A 13,207-nucleotide genomic window follows, 5' to 3' on the forward strand; every position below is an offset into this window, starting at 1 on the left:
TGGGGACAGATTAACTACAAATTAACCTCAATATGAAAACAACAGATGGTGCATTTGTGAAAACACTGTGGGAGAGGGGCAGGGAAGAGAGAGAGAGAGAAAGCAAATATGGTCAAATGCTAAGAATGACTGAATCTAAGTGGAGGGGTTTCTTTGTCCTGTTTGTCCAGATTTTCTGTAAGGGTTGAAAACTTTCACAATAAAACTTCCATAATGAACTCTCAACGGCTAAAGCTGGAACTGTTGGGGTTTTTTTAAGATTTTTTTTATGTGGACCATTTTTAAAGTCTTTATTAAATTTGTTACAATATTGCTTCTGTTTCATGATTTGTTTTTTGGCCAGAGGCATGTGGGATCTTAGCTCCCAACCAGGGACTGAACCCACACCCTCTGAATTGGAAGGCCGAGTCTTAACCACTGGACTTCCAGAGAAGTCCCAAAAGCTGGAACACTTTTTCCAACAACAAAAATAACAATAGTACTGGATTATAACCCATAAGATAAAATAAATATGATATAAAAATTGAATAAACAAATTAATAGGGGAGGTGGACAATTCTCTCTTACAGAAGGGCTACTCCTACTGCTGCTGCTGCTAAGTCGCTTCAGTTGTGTCTGACTCTGTGCGACCCCATAGACGGCAGCCCACCAGGCTCCCCCGTCCCTGGGATTCTCCAGGCAAGAACACTGGAGTGGGTTGCCATTTCCTTCTCCAATGCAGGAGGGTGAAAAGTGAAAGTGAAGTCGCTCAGTCATGTCTGACTCTTCAGGACCCCATGGACTGCAGCCCACCAAGCTCCTCCGTCCATGGGATTTTCCAGGCAAGAGTACTGGAGTGGGGTGCCATTGCCTTCTGGTACCAGTTAATAAATACAGACATATCACACTTAATTGTGGTTTGCAGATAATTGTGTTTTTCAGCAAATTGAAGGTTTGTGGCAAACTTGCACTGAGCATCTACTGGGGCCATTTTTCTAACAGCATTTGCTCACTTTTTGTGACTCTGTGTTACATTTTGGTGATTCTTGCACTATTTCAAAATGTTCATTACTTTTATCATTGTTACCTGATCTACAATCAGTGATCTTTGATGTTATTTTTGCCAAAAGATTACAACTTACTGAAGGCTCAGATGATAGTTTGCACCTTTCAGCAATAGAGTATTTTTTATTTGAGGCATGTATGTTGGTATGGGCTTCCCTGGTGGCTCAGACAGTAAAGAATCTGCCTGCAATGCAGGACACCTGGGTTCATTCCCCGGATTAGAAAGATCCCCTGGGGAAGAGAATGGCAACACACTCCAGTATTCTTGCCTGGAGAATTCCACGGACACAGGAGCCTGGTGGGCTATACAGTCCATGGGGTTGCAAAGAGTTGGACAAAACTTAGTGACTTTAATTTACTCAGCTTGTTACATTGTTGTTGTTGTTGTTGTTTTAATTTTATTTTATTTTTAAACTTTACAATATTGTATTGGTTTTGCCAAATATCGAAATGAATCCGCCACAGGTATACATGTGTTCCCCATCCTGAACCCTCCTCCCTCCCCATACCATCACACTTAATAACTATAGTATTATGTGTATATAACTTCTACAAGCACTGGGAAACCAAAAAATGTGTGACTCCCTTTGACATTTGCTTTATCCCAGTGGTCTGGAACTGAACCTGAAATATATGTGCAGTCTGTCTGGTACAGAAGGAATGAAGGAAACAGAAGAATCAGCATTAAAGCACCCCAGTAATAACTGTGCAGGCCAGATTCATGGACGGATACTATATTTACAAAGTTAAAAGAATAGTAACTTTACAGGGGAGACACCTTGCAGATACTACCTTACCCAAGTCATCAAGACTAATATCACCAGTGATAAGACATATGGGCATCAAGGCCCTCCTGATACCATATACTGAGAAAGATATATCATCATTTTGGTAGTATTCCTGCCCCAAACACATAACTGCAATGTAAACATGAGAAAATATCAGTTCAGTTCAGTCGCTCATGGAGAGATGCTCTACATAACAACTGACCAGAACTCTTCTGAAATGTGAAGGTCATAAATGATAAGGAAAAACTGACAGGACTTCCCAGGTGGTCCAGTGGCTAAGACTCTACACTCCCAATGCAAGGGGCCTGGGTTTGATCCCTGGTCAGGGAACTAGATCCCACATGTTACAACTAAGACCCAGTACAGCAAATATAAAAAATATATATACTTAAAAAAACAAACTGAAGAGCAGTTACATTGTTATATAAGATATTAACAGGGCTAGCAGGGTGAGGGGTAGGCAGGAACTCTGTGAACCATTCTTTCAACATTTATGGAAACCTAAATAATTTCAAAATAAAAAGCTTTAATTTAACAATTATAAAACAACAAGTTCAGGACTTCCCTGGTGGTCCAGTGATTAAAAATATTTGCTTCCAATGTAGGGGACATGGGTTCAATTCCTGGTCAGGGAACTAAGATCCCACATCCTGTGTGGCCAAATAAATATATAAAATAAAAACAAGCTTGATTAAAGGTATCTGTTATTCAGAATCATATATACCAAGGAATACGTGATGTGCTGTGGCCCCACATCCCCTCCCAGCCCAAAGCCCACCTGGGGAAGGTGAGAAGGGACTCAAGGGGTGACTGTGGGGGCCCCCACTTCCCCGCATGAGATGTGGGCTGGAGGGAACAGGAGTTAGTGGAGGAAGGGGTTAGATGTCTGCCAAGGTCTTTCTTATTTCTTAGACAAAGGATGACTCCACAAAAGGAAAAGACGACATAATCTAGCATTTCACACATGTGGCCTTCTTTGTGTCAGGCAGTTTGTATGATTTCTATTGCTTGAAACTATTGCACTTGGGGACTTCCTGGCGGCCCAGTGGTTAGGACTCAGTGCTTTTACTGCTGAGGCCCCGGGTTCAATCCCTGGTCGGGGAACTAAGAGCCTGCATGCTGCAGGTCACAGCCCAAAAAATAACAATAAAAGAACCTGTATTATTTCTATACCTTAAAATGACATGGACTAAATACTAGATGACATTTTTAACTAAATAACTTTCCAATCTACTTAGTGCCTTGTTTTCATTACTTTCACTTTATTTATTTTTAAACATTTTAACTTTTTAAAAATTAATTTTTATTGGAGTATAGTTGTAGTTTTGCTTTAACAGTGAGTTGAGTCATCCATGACACTTGACCTCCCCCCTTAACCTGGGGGGCATTTTGTCTTATTACCACTATGTACGTTATCAGTGTGTTCTCCTCAGGGAGAATTAACAGTGTGTTCACAGACCCACCAACCAGAGATGACGCTGAGCTGGGGTCTGCACAAGGGAAACAAGTGCAGTAAAATATTAAAAGTAGAATCTAAAGCAGTGGGCATACAGGTGGACACCACAAACTTCTTTCAACTTTGCTCTATATTTTTATTTTTTCATGATAAACTATTATTAAATAAAAGTAAAATTACAAAAGAATATTTTGGGCATGCAAACCATAAACCAGATTCACAGCCTCAGTGGGAGAATGCGCCTAGGAGGCCCCTCTGCAGAAAAATACACCCACGCCTGTTCCTTCTCCCCACGGGTGTCTGCAGGCGACAGGGCTCTGTCTGGAGGAAGGAGAAGCAGTATCATGGCCAAGGCCAGGGGCCTGCAGAGAGTGTCCACATAAATACATTCAGTCTTTGGTTTCAAACCAAGTCAGAAAATGGGCAGCAGCCACAGGTTTTATTAGCTCCAAATGAATCTGGCAGTGGATACCCGGGCTGACCAAGCAGACCCCAACCTGGTCACGTACCCCAGGTGGCCCGGCCAGTGGCTGATGAATTCTCTTCTTCTGCCAAAACATAAAGGGCAGACTCCTTCCGAGTCTGTTCTTTGGGGCAGGTATCTGGGATCTGCCTTCTGGCTCTGTGTGAATTATTAGCTCAGTGACCTTGGCAGCTTCCTTCATCTCTCTAGGCCTTAGTTGCCTCATTGGTAAAATGAGTAGCTGCCTCCTGGCCTGTGGGGAAGAGTAAATTAGATCAGTGGTTCTGAACCAGGGTGATTTTGTTCCCCCAGGAGGTACCCGGGGGCCAGATGGATAGTGGGGAGAGGTCAGGATGCTGCTAAACACCTTACAATGCACAGCAGAGCACCCTACCCCACAACAACATAAAATTAGCCAGCCAAAAATGTCAAAGCGCCAATTTGAAAAACTCTGATTTAAATGGTACAGGTAACACACATAGATAGGACCCAAAACACTGTGCAGTCCCAGTGAAGGGCTGCTGCCACCACCACCATCATCACCATCACCACCGTTATCACCACCATCACCATCACCATGGTTACCATCATCCCTATCTTCATCACCACCACCACCGTTATCACCATCATCACCATCACCATGGTTACCATCATCACCATCATCACTATCTTCATCACCACCACCACCATCAGTATGATTCGCCTGGAATTCCCAATACCAAGAACAGCACAAGTAGGAGGCATCAGTGAATGCTGCTGTACTGAACTGAATAAACAGGACTTTCCTTAGAGTTAAGGACATTCCAAAATGTCCTTTCAATCCCCTAAGCTCCCCTGAGGGAACTGAAGCAGGTAGGAGCTATGAGATGGGTAAGGGGAGTGAGAGGGGGGCGCCTTGGAGAAAGGGTCTGAGCAGATGATGGCAATATCAGCCGACACCCTTATTTAACCCTGAATGTGAGAGTTCTGTTCTGAGCATTTGACACATATTAATTCATTTTACTCTCTCAACGGCCCAGGAGGTCAGTTTATAATAGAATAATATATTATAAAAATATGCTATTATTACTCCCCTCTATGAGCATACCCGCTGAACTGCTGCATCCCCAGTGGGAGGGGGCAGCAGCTTTGCAGAACTCGCCCTCTGCTGTGGTCAGTCCTGGCGCTTCCCTGACTGCTCTACAAAGAGCCTTAGAAGGCCTGGCCCTATCTCCCAGTAGCCTGCGTGTATGTGGATGGTTTCTGGGTCTTTCATTCAGCACTGCGGGAAATGCCCAGAGGAGATCCTTTCTGGGCAGGGCAGATGCCTGGTGAGCAAAGTGTATATCAACAGGGAAGAGAAGCCAGCAAGAGGGGAAAGGGCATGTGGCTTTCCCGAGAAGGGTGGGGACCATGTGGGTGAGGCCACTTCAGAAACCGATCCCAGGGCCCATCTCGAAAGGAGCCAGGAGTGGGCCAGTCTAGAGTCAATGCTGGGAGGACCCCACCAACCTGGTCACTTTCCTGCCTCTCTGCCTTTTCCTCACTGCCACCAGCAGGATCTCCCTCAGGAAAAAAAAAAAAAACAACAGGCCTACAATCCATCTTCAGAGAAGTCAGAACGGGGAGTAGCTGGGGTGCCGACATATATAGCCAGGCTGGAGAAACAGGAGCCCAGGGGACACGGTGGGTGGAAGGAATGACCAAGAAGAGGTGAGCGGGACGTGTCCGGGGCTCCCACCGGGGAAGGGAGAGGAGGATGGGAAGGGCTGGTGAGAAGTGGGTACCTGCGGGGACATGGCTGGCTCCCCACACGCAGGTACATCACAAGTGTGCACTGGAAGTGCACGTGGAATTCTAGTGGGTTCTGAGGTCTCAAAAATGAGGGCACGAGGGAGAGCAAAATGTCACACAGGAGAAGCAAAAGGTATTTCTGCTCATTATCTATGAGAAGACCCATCACTAATTGAGCGTTTACTATTTCTCCAGCAGGGTGCCAAGGACTTTATAGAATCATCTTCTCTATTTTTCACAGCAGGTTTTAACATCTCCATTTTACAGGTGAGCAAATTGAGGCTCAGGGAGGTACACGATGTACCCAAAGTCACACAGCGTGTAAGTGACAAAGCCCAGGATTTGAACTCCAAGCTCCATTTCTTGATCTCAAGGATATCCCAAGTTCTCAGCACTTAACAGAAGTATGTGTGTTTTGGGGCCTTAAGACAGTGAAGAATCTGCTGGCAATTTGGGAGACCTGGGTTAGAAAGTTCCCCTGGAGAAGGAAATGGCAACCCAATTCTGTATTCTTGCCTGAGAAACCCCAGGGACAGAAGAGCCCGGCAGGCACCAACCCGTGGGGTTGCAAAGAATAGGATGTGACTGAGTGACTAACACTTTCACTTTCCCATGCCAGTCATCCTCACCCACACACACAATCTTTCATTATCCTTTCAGGTAAGTAGAGACAATGAATAATATTCTAAATAGGGAAAATAATATTAAAAAGAAATAAGAAGGCAAACAACCCAGTTAAAAATAGGCAAGAAACAGATACTTCACCAAAGAAGATATGCAAGATGGCAAATAAGCATGAAGATGCTCTATGTGATATGTCATTGAGCAACTGCAAACCAAGGAAACAACGTGACGCCGCTGCACACCTATTAAATGGCCGAAATTCAGAACGCTGACGCCACCAGATGCTGACGAGGATGCTGGGCAACAGGAACTCTCATTCACTGCAAAACGGTCCAGCCACTTTGAAAAGCAGTATCTCACAAAACTAAACGTACTCTTATTATATGATCCAACAGTTATACTCCTTGGTGTTTACCCAAAGAATTGGAAACCTACATCTACACATATACAAATATGGCATGCTAAGGTTTATACCAGATTTATTCATTATTGTCAAAACATGAAAGCAACCGAGATGTCCTTCAATAGGTGAATGGATAAATAAATGGTGCTATATCCAGACAATGGAATAAAACTCAGCAATAAAGGTGAAAACAAATTAATAAATAGAAAAATAAAAAAGCTACCAAGCAATGAAAAGACATGGAGGAAGCTTAAATGCATACTGCTAAATGAGAGAAGCCAATCTGAAAGGTATGATATTCTGAAAAAGATAAAACTACAGTGGCAGTAAAGAGATCTGAAGTTCAGGGGGAGCAAGGGAAGGATGAATATGCGGGACACAGGGGATTTTTAGGACTGTGAAACTATAATTCTGTAATGATACGGTCATGGTGGATACATGTCATTATACATTTGTCATAACTCATAGAATGTACACCAAGAGTGACCCCCTAAAGAAAACTATGGGCCTTAGTTTACAATAATGTATCACTATCATGCGTGTATTGGTGGTTCAGTGGTAGAATTCTCCCCTACCACTCGGGAGGCCCGGGTTTGATTCCCGGCCGATGTGTTGCACTCTGTGTTAGGGGCTTCTCTGGTGGCTTAAATGGTAAAGACTCTGCCTGCAATGTGGGACACCCAGGTTAGATCCCTGGGTTGAGAAGACACCCTGGAGAAGGGAATGGCAACCCACTCCAGTATTCTTGCCTGGAGAATTCCACGGACAGAAGAGTCTGGCGGGCTACAGTTCATGGGGTCACAAAGAGTCAGACATGACTGAGTGACTAACATTATCAGCATCAGCTCATCATTTGTAACGAATGTACTGCATTGATGTAAGGTGTTAATAATGGGACTTCCCTGGTGGTACCGTGGTTAAAGATCCGCTTGCCAATGCGGGGGACACGGCTTTGATCCCTGGTTCTGGAAGATTCCACGTCCCATGGGGCAGCTAAGCCTGTGCCATCCAACTACTGAGCCTGAGCACCCTAGAGCCCGTGCTCCATGAAAGAAGCCACCCCAGTGAGAAGCCTGCGTACGGGAACTAGAGAGCAGCCCAGTGCAATCACAAGTAAATACGCGTGGGAGTCCCTGATCACAGCAATTCTACCACTGAACCACCAATGCCAGCGTGATAGTGGTACCTTACTGTAAACTAAAGCCCGTAGTTTTCATCAGGGGGTCACTCTTGGTGTACACTCTGTGAGTTATGACAAATGTATGACACATTAAAAAATGTTAATAAGGGGAAATTGGGGTAAGGGAGAATGTGGGAACTCTGTACACTTCACTCAATTTTTTTCTGTAAACTTAAAAAAAAAAATTAAGTCAAATGCTACCAGTGAGACTGGGGGAAATTTTTCTTAATTTTCTTCTACTGACAAAAAATATATTGCCCTCATCTTCACCAATGAGAAAGAATCTTGTGATACTCTATAATTATAATTAGATGTGTATAATGTGTCATACTTTTCAAATTGTTTTTGTGTTAACAATTTGATTTCCTATCTGCAAATAAGAAGAGTGTGTACTGTTCATGCCTTTATTCCACAAACATCTTCTCCATCCACATCTCATGGCTCACATGGCTGGGAGACACAGCCTGGCACTTAAGAGGGAAAGGTCTTCATCGGATGCATCACAGTTTGAATGCATGCATTTCTTTCTTTACTTGGTAATCTCTGTAAGGTCTGTAGGGAGAGAGACCACCTCTGTTTCGTTGGCTGTGAATACCCAGTGCAAACTGTATATGAGTGGGATGAATCCTGAATGAATCAGACAATGGCGCTAATAAATGCTGGGACTGTACCAAGAACAGTGGCAGCAAAGAGCAGGCTCAGTTAGGCATTCTCTCTGCGGCAATCCCAGAGGACTTCCAAGTGGAGGAAGGTCTGGCAGAGAGCTGAAAGGGAGAAGTAGGGCCTTGCCAGAAAGGCAGAGGGCTCTCTGAATGCTAGAGCTGGAAAGTAACTCATAGAATAGCTGGTTAAGGTCATAGGCGATTAGGACACAGCTCCCGGGTAATAATTTACGGCAGGTTGAGATCAGAGACCTGGGGCTTCCTGGGAAGCTGTGAAAACAGCCACGTGCGTGCTTAGATGCTCAGTCGTATCCGACTCTTTGTGACCTCATGGACTGTAGCCCACCAAGTTCCTCTGTCCATGGGATTTTCCCGGCAAGAATACTGGAGTGAGTTGCCATTCCCTTCTCCAGGGCATCTTCCCAACCCAGGGATCAAACCTGAGTTTCCTGAGTTGTAGGTGGACCTTTTACAGCCTGAGCCACCAAGGAAGACCAACTTTGTTCTCAGGCTTTCACCTAAGTGAGGCTAATAACAGTGGAAAGCGAACTCAGATTCCCCTCCTCCCTACATGCACCTCCCCCGGCATCTAGGGAAGGGGAGTGTGGCCAGAAACAGCCAGGCCAAAGGCAGGGTCTCCAAGCTCAAGATTTCCCATTCTACACCATGTGAATTAATTCTTTTAAAATGAAAACAACCCTTCTGGACTTCCCTGGTATTCCTGTGGTTAAGAATCCACCTGTCGAGGCAGGGGACACGGGTTCGACCCCTGGTCCGGGAAGATCCCACGAGCCAAGGCTCAACTCAGCCCGAGCGCTGCAACTAGCGGCCCTCTAGAGCCCAGGCTCCGCAACCAGAGAAGCCTCTGCAATGAGGCCCGAGCACAACAAAGACTCAGCACAGCCAAAATTAATCAAACAAACAATGCTTCTCCCCTACCCTAAGTAATACCCTCCCCAAAAATGTCTCCCGATAAAACTGATGTTCAGACTTGCAACTCTAGTTTTATATCATAACAGCATTAAGAGCAGTGAACACTCATATGCACCTTGGTTGTATCATAACTCATGCATTCCCTGAAGCCACGCTGGGGGTACCCAGCACCCCCATTTTACAGATGCACCCCAGCACACCACAGGGAGCGGCCCCACGCCAGACATGGAAGCACAGACGGTGAGCTCTTTCTCCCAGGTGATATAGCTGGTCTTACTCCCACTGACAGTCCCAGCGTGTGAGCTTGGAATCAGGCTCTGCACTGAACCTACTGTATAATTTGGGAGTAGCCACATTTCCCTACCCCTTGTTTCATCCTCTGTACAATGCAGGTCATGACACTTTCTTTCCCTAGCAGGTCCTGTCCAGGGTGAACAGAGTTCTAGACACAGTGCCTGGCCCAGAGTTGGCCCTCAAAGGGAAAAAAACAAAACCTCATTTTTAAATCAAGCCTGCTTCTGAACTCCTGGGGATATGCTCTGAACTAGAAGAAACAAATGGAACAATTAAACAACAACAACAATGAAAATCTGTGACCCTGATGGCCACAGGCTCAGCTGATGAATGAAACCTTAGCCCGGGTCTGTTAGCCAGGCTGTCCTGACCAAACTTCAGGGCAGGGAACCAAGTGCTTCCTCTTTCTGCAGGAACCGGTGCTCTGACTCAGAGCAAAGCTTCCTGCAGCAGACCCACCCGCTTCCCCCAGAACATTCCACACTCAGCCAGGAGATCCCAGGAATGGGCCACTGGGCCCAGCTTGGGGAGACAGGCACCTCCCTTTTGGGCCTCCACACACAACTTCTGATCCATGCCCCTGCCCGGCTCCCACCGCCTCCCCTCAGTTTAGTTCAGTCGCTCAGTTGTGTCTGACTCTTTACGACCCCATGGACCGCAGCACGCCAGGCCTCCCTGTCCATCACCAACTCCCAGAGCTTATTCAAACTCATGTCCAATTGAGTCGGTGATGCCATCCATCTCATCCTCTGTCATCCCCTTCTCCTCCCGCCTTCAATCATTCCCAGCATCAGGGTCTTTTTAAATGAGTCAGTTCTTTGCATCAGGTGGCCAAAGTATTGGAGTTTCAGCTTCAGCATCAGTCCTTCCAATGAATAGTCAGGACTGATTTCCTTTAGGATGGACTGGTTGGATCTCCTTGCAGTCCAAGGAACTCTCAAGAGAGAGACCCAGAGTTGGCTCATCAACCCAGACCTGCCTTTCTCCAATGTCTCTAGGCTGCCAGCCAGCACCAGCAGGAGATGGGCTGGTGGCTGAACTTCTGGTCCTCAGCCATGGCTCTAGTTTGGCCTCTTACACATTTTTTCCTTAGGCCCCTGACTGGTCATCCTGCCTCAGTCCTGGTACCCATTACAAATAAATGAGTCTCTTTAAGGACAGTCATGAACCACTGCCCCCACTCTAGCACCTTCAATGGCTCCCGCTGTTCAAGTTTGGAGTCCATATCCTGAGATTCAAGATCCTCCACAATATAGTCCAAGCCCAAACTCCAGTCCCTACAGGACTCATGTGCCTTGCACTGTGCTCAGTAGCTCAGTCATGTCTGATACTCTGCTGCCCTTTGGACTGTAGCCTGCCAGGCTCCTCTACCCATGGGATTCTTCAGGCAAGAATACTGAGTGTGTTGCCATTTCCTTCTCCATATGTGGCAACTAAAATGGACACCGACATTTGCACACATGGGGGTGGGAGGGAGGCTCAGGAGGGAGGGGATACAGGTATACTTTGCGTGGATCCACGTTGTTGTACAGCAGAAACTAACAACGCTATAAAGCAATTATCCTCCAATTAAAAAATTAAAATTTAAAAACAGATTTGCACACACACATTTGCACACCTGCTAGTAAGATACACCCTCTCCCACCTCCACCTTGCTAGATCCTATCCCTCCCCAACACCAGCTGACTCTTCCAGGAGCCCTTTCCTTTCTGAGCCTCTCTCTGAATTCCTCCAGCACACTGTTCCCAAAACTTAAGCATCCCCATGCCACCTGCCATCCATACTACTCTTTACCTAATATTTCCCTTTAAGTCAACTCACTCTTTTACTTTATTTTTAAAGCAAACTCCACCACAAAGAGAAAACCGTATCATTTGCTATAAATAGAAGGGAACTTTAAAACAAAAAGTCATGGTCTAATGCACACGAAAATAAATACCTAATCATTAAAATGTTTAAAGTGCTCACCTGTATAAAATACTTAACATTACTGTATGCATGCGTGCTCAGTCATGACCCGACTCTTTTGTGGACCCCATGGACTATAGCCCGCAGGCTCCTCTGTCCATAGGATTTCCCCAGGCAAGAATACTGGAGTGGATTGCCATTTCCTTCTCCAGGAGATCTTCCGGACCCAGGGATCAAACCCACATCTCTTACACCTCCTGCATAGCTCTTGGTTTTCCTGGGCCTGTCTCACAGTCGTCTGAAGACTAGACACAGTCTAGCCCCTCTTTCAGTGCCTTCACATCCAATAAAAAATATTTAACAGACAGAAAGTTCCAGTTTGTTCAGTTGTAGTAATGGGGCCCTTTTCTCCCCCTGGCTCTGGGCCCATCTGCTGCCCAACTTTCTTCGAAAGCACACATCCCCTCCTCCATCCACCACTAACCTCTGCCGGCCTACAGGATGGTACGGAAAGCGTAGCAACTGTCAAGGGGATGCAGGGGTGCTCCTCCCTTCCCCAATCCCTGCCCCCTCTCCCTGGGAAGCCACAGGCCTTGGAGTAACCCAGGAAAAAGCAAGTCAACCATTAACACTGCTCTCCCAGCACAGACACACCCTTCCCGGGAGTTAGCAAAGTTCTAGGAAAAGCCTTGGCTCCAGAAAAAGTGAAATCTTCCCATCCCCTCATTGCCAAAGACCCCAAAACACCTACCAGGAACTGAGGGGTCTTGGCCTGGGCCTGGCCCTGCTGGCGTCTAGAAGGAGGCGGGTCCCCTCTCTCCCTCACCACGCGTTGTCAGGGGCGACCCTGATGAAGATCTGAATCACTGGGACTTAAGTCAATAAGTGGCAGCCGGGGAAGGCCCAGCTGGAGCCAAACCAAGGCCTGGATTCTCCGGGTGGACCGACGCCCAGCTGAAGCCAATCCATGGGTGACCAAGTTCCTCCTAATGACATTTTCTAAAGCTGAACAGAGGAGGCTGGGGGGGCTACAGTGCATGGGGTGGCAAAAGAGTTGGGCACAACTTAGCAACTAAACAACGACAAAGCCGAACAGATGAAGGACACTTCCTATTAGAGGGAGGCCTCTCTTGGGAACGTTTGCATTCCATTTATTTTTTAAAGTCTCGCCACTTTTACAAGTTTTAAGGACTTTGTTGTTGTTTTTCAAAAGGGCACATTTTACGGAAAAGTATTCAAACTATTCATTTCAGGCAGTGGTCATACTTGGGCGTCAGCATCTCATGACTTCCTGAAACTTCAATTGCTGGGGGTGGGACATCCATCTGGGCGTAGCTCCCTACGAAGAAGGTAAGCTGAGGGCCAGATAACATGACCAATGACTCCAACGCCACGGCCTCCCACGTGCAGCTCGAGGAGGGCAAGGGTCATGCAGGGAGGAGCTGACACCTGCCTGTAGGGCCAAGGAAGGTGACAAAGATCCCCTTGTTGACTTTTCAGAGTGCAAACAAGCTAATGACAGGAAGAAAGGTGGTGGTGAGAAGGAAAACACCACATCGAGCACCTAATCCCCGACGGGGAACAAGAGCAGGTGCTGCTAGGCAGGCGGGATGGACGTCATCGTGAGGAGTCCTGGGGGTGCCCTGTGTCTCTCGGGGGCTATGTGCCTATCTGTGGAA

At 46.4% G+C, this 13,207-nt stretch overlaps 1 protein-coding gene across 9 annotated transcripts in view; it reads right to left on the reverse strand.

The window, feature by feature from the left end:
• The window catches only part of RPH3AL (rabphilin 3A like (without C2 domains)), a 137,820-nt gene that overhangs the window by 104,203 nt on the left and 20,410 nt on the right, over window positions 1-13,207 (reverse strand). For 4 of the 9 annotated variants that reach the window (XM_055576985.1, XM_055576984.1, XM_055576980.1 and 1 more), the window contains exon 1: window positions 12,280-12,382. The exons of 2 other annotated variants lie outside the window; for them this stretch is intronic. The gene's annotated coding sequence lies outside the window, so the exon portion shown is untranslated. Of the gene's footprint in view, window positions 1-3,400; window positions 4,005-12,279; window positions 12,383-13,207 lie in introns of those variants that run through there. 3 more of the 9 variants (XR_008713126.1, XM_055576986.1, XM_055576981.1) reach the window with 3 other exon arrangements.

Source organism: Bubalus kerabau, chromosome 4 (assembly GCF_029407905.1).
Source record: "Bubalus kerabau isolate K-KA32 ecotype Philippines breed swamp buffalo chromosome 4, PCC_UOA_SB_1v2, whole genome shotgun sequence".
NCBI classification, from domain to species: Eukaryota; Metazoa; Chordata; class Mammalia; order Artiodactyla; family Bovidae; genus Bubalus; species Bubalus kerabau.